General features: G+C 43.6%; 1 protein-coding gene across 3 annotated transcripts in view; it reads right to left on the reverse strand.

Moving 5' to 3' along the window:
- Positions 1 to 9,390, reverse strand: part of LOC112221941 (FERM domain-containing protein 4B-like) — a 33,266-nt gene extending 23,876 nt beyond the window's left edge. The window contains exon 1 of one of the 3 annotated variants that reach the window (XM_042303850.1): positions 9,178 to 9,390. The gene's annotated coding sequence lies outside the window, so the exon portion shown is untranslated. The remainder of the gene's footprint in view (positions 1 to 9,177) is intronic. The other 2 variants (XM_042303852.1, XM_042303851.1) reach the window with 2 other exon arrangements.
- Positions 9,391 to 9,598: the final 208 nt, after the last annotated feature.

Here is a 9,598-nt window from a genome sequence, read left to right on the forward strand (position 1 = left end):
CCTGAGGAGAGAATTGAGAGCCACTGGTTTAGACAACAGACAACAACTGACACAAAGCCATACGTATTTCACAAGACACAGTCACTGGCCTTAATCATATACACTCGTTTAACATGTAATGGCACAATACAACATATTAGCTAAACTGTAATGACACTCTTGCTTACAGTTGCACAAAAGGAGAAGTGCGCAACCACACCCCAAAATATTAGAATGAGCCACAGGCCCTACATTTTAAAGCCCTTATGTGAATGGCAAAGAACCACTGAAGGGCTCAAAGGGTTCTTTGAGTCATTATGGCTCCATATAGAAACCGTCACCCGTCCCAAAGAACCCTTGAGGAATCCTCTTTTCTTAGTGTGTAGAGGCAGATATCTAGCTGAAGTATTGGCCTAAGTGGTGTATGTACTGTGGGACTGGATCTTGGACTTCCTGACAGGCCGCTCCCAGGTGGTGAGGGTAGGCAACAACACATCCACCACGCTGACCCTCAACACGTGGGCCCCTCAGGGGTGCATGCTTACTCCCGTCCTGTACTCCCTGTTCACCCACAACTGTGTGGCCGCTCACGACTCCAACACTGTCATTAAGTTTGCTGACGACATGACATGGTTGGCCTGATCAACGCCGACAATGAGACCGTCTATAGAGAGGTGAGAGGTGGCAGAGAGGTGGCAGTATGGTGCCAGGACAACAACCTCTCCCTCAACATCAGCAAGACAAAGGAGCTGATTATGGACTACAGGAAAAGGAGGGCTGGGTACATCAACGGGGCTGTGGTGGAGCGGGTCGAGAGCTAAAGTATCTCGGTGTCCACATCACTAAAGAATGAAACATGGTCCACACACCAACACAACCAACACAGTCGTGGAGAAGGCACGACAACGCCTCTTCCCCTTTAGGAGGCTGAAGGGGCCGAGCTCCCTGCCATCCAGGACCTCTATACCAGGCGGTGTCAGAGGAAGGCCCTAGATATTGTCCGACTCCAGCCACCCAAGTCACAGACTGTTCTCTCTCCTACTGCATGGCAAGTGGTACCGATGCACCAAGTGTTCTACCCCTAAGCCATAAGACTACTAAATAGTTGAAAAATGGCACCGGAAGAAATGGCAGCAGTTTTATGGGCGCCTAACCAATTGTGCTATTATGTGGTTTTTCACGTTATTTGTAACTTATTTTGTACATGTTTCTGCCACCGTATCTTACGGCAAAAAAATATCTTCTGGATATCAGGACAGTTATCCCTCACCTCGGATTAGACAAAGATTTTTTCTTCAACAAGCTGGACACGCAGGATGTACTTCGAACACCCGACAAAGCCAACATCCTCGTCGTTGGCAAGAGAAAGAGACGCAGGTACAGAGGACACAGAGCGGGGTGCCTCATAAGGATCTGCCGACGGCGTGTGGGAAAGCTTCCATTACCGTCAACTTTGGACAATAAATTAGACGAGGTACGATCATGAATATCCTATCAACGGGACATCAGACACTGTAACATCTTATGTTTCATGGAATCGTGGCTGAATGATGACATGGATATTCAGCTAGCGGGATATATGGGATATATAGTGGAGAGAACAAGTATTTGATACACTGCCGATTTTGCAGGTTTTCCTACTTAAAAAGCATGTAGAGGTCTGTAATTTTTATCATAGGTACACTTCAACTGTGAGAGACAGAATCTAAAACAAAAATCCAGAAAATCACATTGTATGATTTTTAAGTAATACATTTGCATTTTATTGCTTGACATACATATTTGATCACCTACCAACCAGTAAGAATTCCAGCTCTCACAGACCTGTTAGTTTTTCTTTAAGAAGCCCCCCTGTTCTCCACTCATTACCTGTATTAACTGCACCTGAACTGCACTCGTTACCTGTATAAAAGACACCTGTCCACACACTCAATCAAACAGACTCCAACCTCTCCACAATGGCCAAGACCAGAGAGCTATGTAAGGACATCAAGGATGAAATTGTAGACCTGCACAAGGCTGGGATGGGCTACAGGACAATAGGCAAGCAACAACTGTTGACGCAATTATTCAAAAATGGAAGAAGTTCAAGATGACGGTCAATCACCCTCGGTCTGGGGCTCCATGCAAGATCTCACCTCGTGGGGCATCAATGATCATGAGGAAGGTGAGGGATCAACCCAGAACTACATGGCAGGACCTGGTCAATGACCTGAAGAGAGCTGGGACCACAGTCTCAAAGAAAACCATTAGTAACACACTACGCCGTCATGGATTAAAATCCTGCAGCGCACGTAAGGTCCCCCTGCTCAAGCCAGCGCATGTCCAGGCCCGTCTGAAGTTTGCCAATGACCATCTGGATGATCCAGAGGAGGAATGGGAGAAGGTCATGTGGTCTGATGAGACAAAAATAGAGCTTTTTGGTCTAAACTCCACTCGCCGTGTTTGGAGGAAGAAGAAGGATGAGTACAACCCCAAGAACACCATCCCAACCGTGAAGCATGGAGGTGGAAACATCATTCTTTGGGGATGCTTTTCTGCAAAGGGGACAGGACGACTGCACCGTATTGAGGGGAGGATGGATGGGGCCATGTATCGCGAGATCTTGGCCAACAACCTCCTTCCTTCAGTAAGAGCATTGAAGATGGGTCGTGGCTGGGTCTTCCAGCATGACAATGACCCGAAACACACAGCCAGGGCAACTAATGAGTGGCTCCGTAAGAAGCGTCTCAAGGTCCTGGAGTGGCCTAGCCAGTCTATGATAATGATGATAAAGAATTACAGACCTCTACATGCTTTGTAAGTAGGAAAACCTGCGAAATCGGCCATGTATCAAATACTTGTTCTCTCCACTGTACGTAAGACAGGGGGGGGGGCGGTCTGTGCATATTTGTAAACAGCAGCTGGTGCACGAAAGGAAGTCTCTAGACTTTGCTCGCCTGAAGTAGAGTATCTTATAATAAACTGTAGACTAGACTATTTGCCAAGAGAGTTTTCATCCAAACTTTTCGTGGCTGTTTATTTACCACCACAGACGGATGCTGACACTAAGACCGCACTCAGTCAGCTGTATAAGGACATAAGCAAACAGGAAACCGCTCACCCAGAGGCCGGGAGTCTTACGATGGCATTGAGGAGTACACCACATCAGTCACAGGCTTTATAAATAAGTGCATCGAGGACGTCGTCCCCACAATGGCTGTAAGTACATACCCCAACCAGAAGCCATGGATTACAGTGCTTCTACACCTGCACTGTGCATCTACACCTGCATTGCTTGCTGTTTGGGGTTTTAGGCTGGGTTTCTGTACAGCACTTTGAGATGTCAGCTGATGTAAGAAGGCTATATAAATCACTTTGATTTGATTTGATTACAGGCAACATTTGCACTGAGCTAAAGGGTAGAGCTGGCGCTTTCAAATTGCGGGACTCTAACCCGGAAGCTTATAAGAAATCCTGCTATGCCCTGTGACGAACCATCAAACAGGCAAAGCGCCGATACAGGGCTAAGATTTAATCATACTACACTGGCTCTGACGTTCGTCGTATGTTGCAGGGCTTGCAAACTATTACAGACTACAAAGAGAAGCCCAGCTGCGAGCTGCCCAGTGACACGAGCCTACCAGATGAGCTAAATCACTTTTATGCTCGCTTCGAGGCAAGCAACACTGAGGCATGCATGAGAGCGTCAGCTGTTCCGGATGACTGTGTGATCTCGCTCTCTGTAGCCGACGTGAGTAAGATCTTAAAACAGATCAACATTCACAAGGCCGCGGGGCCAGACGGATTACCAGGACGTGTGCTCCAGGGATGTGCTGACCAACTGGCAGGTGTCTTCACTGACATTTTCAACATGTCCCTGATTGAGTCTGTAATACCAACATGTTTCAAGCAGACCACCATAGTCCCAGTGCCCAAGAACACTAAGGCAACCTGCCTAAATGACTACAGACCCATAGCACTCACGTCCGTAGCAATGAAGTGCTTTGAAAGGCTGGTAATGGCTCACATTAATACCATTATCCCAGAAACCCTAGAACCACTCCAATTTGCAAACCGTCCAAACAGATCTCTATTGCACTCCTCACTGCCCTTTCCCACCTGGAAAAAGGAACACCTACGAGAGAATACTATTCATTGACAACAGCTCAGAGTTCAACACCTTAGTACCCTTAAAACTCATCACTGAGCTAAGGATCCTGTGACTAAACACCTCCCTCTGCAACTGGATCCTGGACTTCCTGATGGGCCGCCCCAGGTGGTGAGGGTAGGTAGCAACACATCCGCCACGCTGATCCTCAACACTGGAGTCCCTCAAGGGTGCGTGCTCAGTCCCCTCCTGTACCCCCTGATGATTGTGGACTACAGGAAAAGGAGGGCCGAGCACGTCCCCATTCTCATTGACGGGGATGTAGTGGAGCAGGTTGAGAGCTTCAAGTTCCTTTGTGTCCACATCACCAACAAACTAGAACGGTCCAAACACACCAAGACAGTCATGAAGAGGGCACGACAAAGCCAATTCCCCCTCAGGAAACTAAAAAGATTTGCCATGGGTCCTCAGATCCTCAAAAGGTTCTACAGCTGCAACATCGAGAGCATCCTGACTGGTTGCATCACTGCCTGGTACGGCAACTGCTCGGGCTCCGACCGCATGGCACTACAGAGGGTAGTGCGTATGGCTCAGTACAACACTAAACTAAGCTGCCTGCCATCCAGGAACTCCAGCGTTCAGGATACTACCTCAACTACCTCTACTAACGGGTGCCACCCGTAGCACATTGGCTACCCCGACTATTTGCATTGTGTCCTGCCACCCACCATCCACCAACCCCTCTTTTACACTACTGCTACTCTCTGTTTATCATATATGCATAGACACTTTAACCATACCTACATGTACAGTTGAAGTCGGAAGATTACATACACCTTAGCCAAATACATTTAAACTCAGTTTTTTACAATTCCTGACATTTAATCAGAGTAATAATTCCCTGTCTTAGGTCAGTTAGGGTCACAACTTAATTTTAAGAATGTGAAATGTCAGAATAATAGTAGAGAGAATGATTTATTTCAGCTTTTATTTATTTCATCACATTCCCAGTTGGTCAGAAGTTTACATACACTCAATTAGTATTTGGTAGCATTGCCTTTAAATTGTTTAACTTGGGTCAAACGTTTTCGGGTAGCCTTCCACAAGCTTCCCACAATAAGTTGGGTGAATTTTGGGACATTCCTGCTGACAGAGCTGGTGTAACTGAGTCAGGTTTGTAGGCCTCCTTGCTGGCATACACTTTTTCAGTTCTGCCCACAAATGTTCTATTGGATTGAGGTCAGAGCTTTGTGATGGCCACTCCAATACCTTGACTTTGTTGTCCTTAAGCCATTTGACACAACTTTGGAGGTATGCTTGGGGTCATTGTCCATTTGGAAGACCCATATGTGACCAAGCTTTAACTTCCTGACTGATGTCTTGAGATGTTGCTTTAATATATCCACGTAATTTTCCTCCCTCATGATGCAATCTATTTTGTGAAGTGCACCAGTCACTCCTGCAGCAAAGCAACCTCACAACATGATGATGACACCCCTGTGCTTCACGGTTGGGATGGTGGTCTTCCCCTCCCCCTTTTCCCTCCAAACATAACGATGGTGATTATGACCAAACAGTTCTATTTTTGTTTCATCAGACCAGAGGACATTTCTCCAAAAAGTACTGTCTTTTTTATGGCGGTTTTGGAGCAGTGGCTTCTTCCTTGCTGAGCGACCTTTCAGGTTATGTCGATATAAGACTCGTTTTACTGTGGATATACATGTAGATACTTTTGCACCTGTTTCCTCCAGCATCTTCACAAGGTCCGTTGCTGTTGTTCGGTGATTGATTTGCACTTTACACACCGAAGTACGTTCATCTCTAGGAGACAGAACGCATCTCCTTCCTGAGCAGTATGACTGCTGCGTGGTCCCATGGTGTTTATACTTGCGTACTATTGTTTGTACAGATGAAAGTGGTACCTTCCGGCATTTGGAAATTGCTCCCAAGGATGAACCAGACTTGTGGAGGTCTACTTGGCTGATTTCTTTAGATTTTCCCATGATGTCAAGCAAAGAGGCACTGAGTTTCAAGGTAGACCTTGATATACATCCACAGGTATGCCTCCAATTGACTCAAATTATGTCAATTAGCCTATCAGAAGCTTCTAAAGCCATGACATAATTTTCTGGAATTTTCCAAGCTGTTTAAAGGCACAGTCAACAAAGGCACAGTCAACTTAGTGTATGTAAACTTCTGACCCACTGGAATTGTGATACAGTGAATTATAAGTGAAATAATCTGTCTGTAAACAATTCTTGGAAAGATTACTTGTGTCATGCTCAAAGTAGATGTCCTAACCGACTTGCCAAAACTATCGTTTGTTAACAAGAAATTTGTGGAGTGGTTGAAAAACGAGTTTGAATGACTCCAACCTAAGTGTATGTAAACTTCAGACTTCAACTGTACATACTACCTCAATTAGCCCGACTAACCGGTGCCTGTATATAGCCTCACTATTTTTATTTTTCACTGTCTTTTTACTGTTGTTTTTATTTCTTTACTTATCTATTGTTCAGCTAATACCTATTTTTTACTTAAAAATCACACTGTTGTTTAGGGCCTGTAAGTAAGCATTTTACTGTACAACACTAACCTGTTGTATTCGTCGTACGTGACAAATAAACTTGATTTGTTCTATCAAACTGATTTGATTTAGTTAACCAAATAGCTACCTGGACTATCTGCATTGACTGTCTTTGCACGAAATCTTTTGACTCTTCACATACACTGCTGCTGTTTATTATCTATCCTGTTGCCTACCCACTTTACCACTACCTATTTGTACATATCTACCTCAATTACCTCGTAGCCCTGCACATCGACTCAGTACTGGTACTCTGTGTATATAGCCAAGTTACTCATTGTGTATTTATTCCTCATGTTAATCTTTGTTTCTATATATTTCTCTCTGCATTGTTGGGAAGGGCCCGTAAGAAAGCATTTCACTGTTAGTCTACACCTGTTGTTTACGAATCACGTGACAAATAACATTTGATTGATTTGATTTGAAAGCTATGATTTACTATTTCAAATGACTATATATTTAGTTACCCACTTAAACAACACTTGTCTGTAACGACCCCGTTTTCATTTTCAATGGGTCAGTCATTACTTTATATCGGTTTTAAACCATCTCCAGTGGTGCAACATCACATTAGTCACAACACTGTTTTCAACAGGATATCCTGACCAACAACTGCAGGGGCCATCACAACGGGATAAATCTCAGGATAGTGAAGTTTGTTCACTTCCATAGCTGAAAAACAAGCCATTCCTGTTTAGCATGCCAGCTGCCTGAAACTATGTCAGGACCCAGTGTCTCTTTCTGAATCTCACTGAGAACATGACAAATAGTGACTACTTGTGACAAAGTCGGTGGAACAGCCACTAGTGGTAGTGTTGCTGTTCTTTCTTTGTTCTGTTCACTACTAAATCTAGAAGTGTAAAAAAATATATATAATAATGCAGTTGAGACATGAGTGTACTTTTTTTTTTTTTTTTACAAGTGTTTCATGAGTAAACTACATAACCTATGCAAATGGTAACATTAGGCCAGAGCTGGCCAAAACAACTGCCATTAAACATGATTATTTCTTACAACTACAGATGTAGGATCTTAATTTGAGCAAGTTTGCTACAGCAGGAAATAATCCTGCAGCAACAGGACATTGTAATTATTATGTGGATTATAATTAATTGAGATATTTGTAGGGGTTGATACATTTTTCATAAGGGAAAATAAGGTCAGAAATTTCTAAGTGGAAATGACAAACTTCAGAAGCCAATTTAAACCTCCAAGCTTTAAATTTCCTGCATTGCAGGAAAGTTCTCCTCAAACAGGGTGATCAAATTAAGATCCTAAATTTCCACTGCTTCAACCACTAGCTACTGGCACTGCCACCTGTACAACAAGGACCTCCCACTGTGTCCTGCTGTTGCTTTGGCTGCTAGTACACAGGTGACATTTTTTCATGGAAATTATGGAGTGAGCCAGCTGCTTTAGAGCAGCCACTAACAACATACAATGCAAAAAATGGCCAGCAGATAGCCTAGCAGTTAAAAGTGTTAGGCCAGTAACCGAAAGGTTGCTGCTTCAAACCCCTGCGCTAACTAAGTGAAAAATCTGTTGATGTGCCCTTGAGCAAGGCACTTAACCTGAATTGCTCCTATAAGTCTGGAAGAGCGTCTGCTAAATGTAAAATAAATTATGCAAATCATCCACAACTCTTCATCACTATCTTATTTACATGTAGCCTAATTTCTCAGCATGGACAAAAACAGATCAGCAAAACGGAGAGACTTTAAACTTGCAGAGTAAATTGATGTTTCTATGAATTAATCAACTGAACTGAGGCCACTGAGTTTCTGATGCTAACAGATGAATTGTAAACGCTTACTGTATTTACTACTTACAACAGGCCTAATCCTGAAGACAACCTTTCTACATCAATAAATCTAGATAATCATTGCCTATTTACTTTAGGACTACCCAGCACAATTACTGTAAGGATGCCTTCTTTTTGTACTGTATCCTTCCTCACTGACCAAACCCAGGTCCCTATCCCTCCCTATCTCTATATACATTGCTGTTCAGTGCAGACTAGACTGGATATAGCAACCAAGGTGTGTCAGGCAGAACGCAAATGTATTGTGTTTCTTATCTGATCATCTATAAACTCGTTTTTGTTTTCTTCCATTCACATAAAGAATGGTATTTACCATTTTGATACAGTAGGATAATGATAAATTAAAACGTTGTATGCTATTAGTTACACGTTTTTCAAAATGAGGGAGGAACAATGAACATGTATGGCTAATGGTGGTTTATTTTCTGTTAAATGACAAACCTGAGTCCCCAATTAAAGCAAAAAAAGCCCATGGATGGATGGAATCCGTACGATTATTTTGTTGAAAGAAAAAACACTGATGCCGATATTGATAATAAAACAACAATGGCACAACCAAGCCTAAAACAACGATATGATAAAGCCGGTTAATGTATCACTCCCAAAGATGCGTGAATGAACCCGTCTACTTTTCCCCCCGCACAGTTCAAAGAATACTCGCATATCGATTATTGTCACATCGTAACCTGACAATCTTACCTTCGGTTTGGGCGTTTCCTTGTATTTCAGCTGGTTGGTTTCTTGATTCTAAAATAGGTCTCCCCTGGCATATTGGAACCCCATTCAATGCATGCCTCTTTCGTTTTCAGCAGAGGAGAGAGTCGGTGAGCTGTATCGCTGTCCACTATTCGTAGCCTTCTCCAGTATTCGTGCACGCTTGCATTCATCCACGCTCACCACGCCTTCGCCCCGCGGGCATTTACGTGACAGGGGCTTCTAGCGCTCGCTCTCCTCTTAGCTACTGCCACTGTACTGAACTGTACACACAATGGGTCACAATCTGCTCATTGCTGGTGATAAACGTTCGTGTTTTAGACATGATGCAGACCTATTCGTAATACATATTTTGTGTTTTACCCTGGTATTATTATGGAAACCTATCAGGCCTATCAGGGTGTTA

The sequence above is a fragment of the Oncorhynchus tshawytscha genome, linkage group LG22 (genome assembly GCF_018296145.1).
Source record: "Oncorhynchus tshawytscha isolate Ot180627B linkage group LG22, Otsh_v2.0, whole genome shotgun sequence".
NCBI lineage: Eukaryota > Metazoa > Chordata > Actinopteri > Salmoniformes > Salmonidae > Oncorhynchus > Oncorhynchus tshawytscha.